Here is a 3,520-nt window from a genome sequence, read left to right as displayed (position 1 = left end):
TCAACAACAAAATGTCACGAATGCTCCAACTTCAACAATAATTCCGCAACACCAAGAAGGGGTACTCATCCATTACTGATTTTTGTCATTCCTTGAAGAACTTGGTTGAAGCTCTAGCCGATTGTGACTGTCAAATTTATGATGTTGAGTTAGTTATGCAAATTCTCCGACAACTTCATCCCTCCTACCATAGCATTGTCGATGTCGTTACAAATACAAAACCATTTCCATTATTCATTGAAGCCAAAAACATGTTATTGATTCATGAGTCACGAGAAGAAGCAACTGACTTACTTCGCGATATTCCACTCACATCTCACTACTCTTTATTCCTCCTCGAACCATGGAAAATTGCAAAATAAATTTAATAAAGGCAAGAATAATGGACGGGAAGCTCCCAAGGGGGGGGGGGGGAGGAGGTCATACTAATGCTTCCTCTAGTGATTCTCCTATTTTAGGTTCTCAGGGTGCAACCGATCATTTTCCAGCTTTTTTATGGTGCTCAAAACAGACTCACCTCTTCGTAAATGCAACTTGGCAGCCTATTAGGACCACCTCCTACAGTCTTCGGATCACCTGTACAACACACTGCTACTGGCACAACTCAACAACAGCCTATGCTGCCTTTCGGAGGTCATCATCTCCCCTCACATGTTGTTGTGCAACCATTCTAGAAGGCCTCGCAGCTGTTGCATTCCTTCGGTTCAAAAGCACAACAAGTGATGTCCAGCTTCGGGCCCTATCAGCAGCCATATTTGACTCCTCAACAGCAGTCCTACAGCCCCACAACTCCTACTCAACAGCCTCCTCCTTATTCCTTTGGCGGGAAAGCCTCTCACCAACAATTCATGGATCTTTCTTCAGTTTTTCAAGCAATGTCTGTCTAATCTCCTCGCGACAACAACTATTACATGGATTCATGAGCAAGATCTCACATGTCTTTTAATAATGGTACAGTACATTCTCTAACTCCTTGTAGCTCTAAATTCATCATGGTTGGAAATGATGTTGTACTTCCGGTTAATTCTATTGGTCAATCTTTTTTTCCTTTTTCTAATAATCATTTATCCCTCAAAAATATTCTTGTTTCTGATAAAATGATCAAGAATCTTATTTTTGTTCGTAGATTTACCATAAACAATTTTGTTTCTATTGAATTTGATCCTTGTGGTTTCATTGTGAATGATATTAGCACTGGTACTCCCCTTCAGCGATGCGATATCAACCACTCTGATCTTTATCCTGTTCTTCCGTCCACTGCTCGATGCGCATCATCATCATCAACTGCTCTTGTTGTTGTTTCTCATGACACATGGCCTAGAAGACTTGGTCATTCGAGCACCACTATCTTTCAATTTCTTAAGACTCGTAATTTTATTTCTTGTCCTAGTAAAAGCACGTCTTTGTGTCATGTGTGTCAACTAGGAAAACATAATCGTTTACCGTTTTCTTTATCTCAAAGTAAAACTAGTTGTGTGTTTTAATTAATGCATTCCGATTTATGTACCTCCCATGTTCCAAGTCTTAGTGGTTTTAAATACTACATTCTTTTCCTTGATAATTTTTCTCATTTCTTAAGGATTTTTTCCTTACGCTCCAAATCTGATGTGTTTGCCACTTTCAAATCTTTTCGTGCTTATGTGGTAAATCAATTTAAAACAAACATTCAACTTTTTCAATGCAATAATGGCCGAATTCAACAACAAACCGTTCTTGAATTTTTTTAATCAACATGGAATTAAAATATGATTCTCATGTCGTTATACCTCCCAGCAAAACGGTAAAGCTGAACGCACTATCCGAACCATCAATAACATCATGCACACATCTCTTATCCAAGCCTCTCTTCCTCCTCACTTTTGGGTTGGGTCTCTTCTTTCTACTGCTCACACATTCAATCTTCTTCTTATAACCATTCTTCATCTTAAGACCCCATCTGAAATCATTTTTGGATTCTCTCCCTCTTACGACCATCTTCGGGTTTTTGGCTGTCTTTGCTACCCCAAATCTTTCCTCAACCACCCCCTCACAAACTTTCTCCTCGATCATCTTCTTGCATTTATCTTGATCCGTCTTCTGATCATCGCGACTAGCGTTTCCTTGACCTAATCACTCAAAAATTGATTATATCTCGTCACGTTACTTTTGATGAAAATCATTTTCACTTTCCTGAATTTCACGCATCTCCCTCACCTGCAGATTATTAATCTTTTATTCTAGAAGATCATCCTTCACCATCTTCTTTTACTACCCCTACTTCCACTTCCACCACGGTGTCTCAGAACTCCTCTAACTCTGAGTCAACCCGTGAATCCTCTCCATCGAGTTCTTCACACTCGTCTCCGTCTCCACCCCCTCCTCCCCTCCGCCCTCCTTCTTCCGCTTATCCGATAGTTACCCGATCTCATACAAGTAACTTAAAACCTCGACATATATTCAATCTCTCTATCTCTTCTAAAATCTCCCTTATTCCCCGATCCACTGCTCAGGCTATGTTCGATCCTAACTGGTGTGCAGTTATGGATTCCAAAATGTATGCCCTCCATGATAATCATACATGGGATCTTTTTCCATAATCCATGCATGTTAATGTTGTGGCTTTTCGTTGGTTGTATCGTCACAAGCTTGACAACAACGATCACTTGGACCGCTACAAAGGTCACCTTGTAGCTCAAGGTTTCTCTTAACAACATGACCTTGATTTCGATGACACTTTCAAACATGTTGTCAAACCTACCACCATTCACATGTTCTTAGTATCTTCGTCTCTAGAGACTGGCTAATGCACCAACTTGATGTAAAAAATGCCTTTCTTTATGGTGATATTATTGAAACTATCTACATGCGTCAACCCCCTAGGTATGTCAGTTCTAAATTTCCTAATCATGTATGTTGCCTTCGCAAAGCTTTCTATGGACTCAAGCAAGATCCTCATGCCTGGTACCAGCATTTTGTTGTCTTCTTCTCCACCCCCGGGTTTCATTACAGTAAATCTGATAGCTCCCTCTTCAGTTTCAATCGTGTCAAGGATGTCATCTACTTACTTCTCTATCTATATGATATCATTCTTATTACCTATTCTCCGGATCTTGTCTCCAAGGTCATCAAACGTCTATCCTCAGAGTTTCCTATGACTGACCTTGGCTCTCTTTCCTTCTTCCTTCACAATCTGCATTCACGAACGAGATTCTCACAGGTGCTGGCATGGTTGCATGTAATCCTTGTAGCACACCATCTAACACCAAATCCAAGATCTCCCCTGACGGTGAGCCTATTTCAGACCTCACCTTGTATCGCATCCCTGCAGGTGCCTTACAATATCTTACCTTTACTCGTCCCGATATTGCTTATGTTGTGCAGCAGATCTGTATCTTCATGCATGATCCACGTATCCGACATCTTCAGGTTCTTAAGCGCATATTAAGGTATCTCAAGGGTACCTTACATCATGGTCTTCATATTCATCATTCAAATGTTGATCGTTTAGTTTCCTATTCTAATGTTGATTGGGCCAATTGTC

The sequence above is a fragment of the Lactuca virosa genome, chromosome 5 (assembly GCF_052849685.1).
Source record: "Lactuca virosa cultivar CGN04683 chromosome 5, Lactuca_virosa_CGN04683_v6, whole genome shotgun sequence".
Lineage (NCBI taxonomy): Eukaryota > Viridiplantae > Streptophyta > Magnoliopsida > Asterales > Asteraceae > Lactuca > Lactuca virosa.
This window is presented reverse-complemented; position numbering follows the sequence as displayed.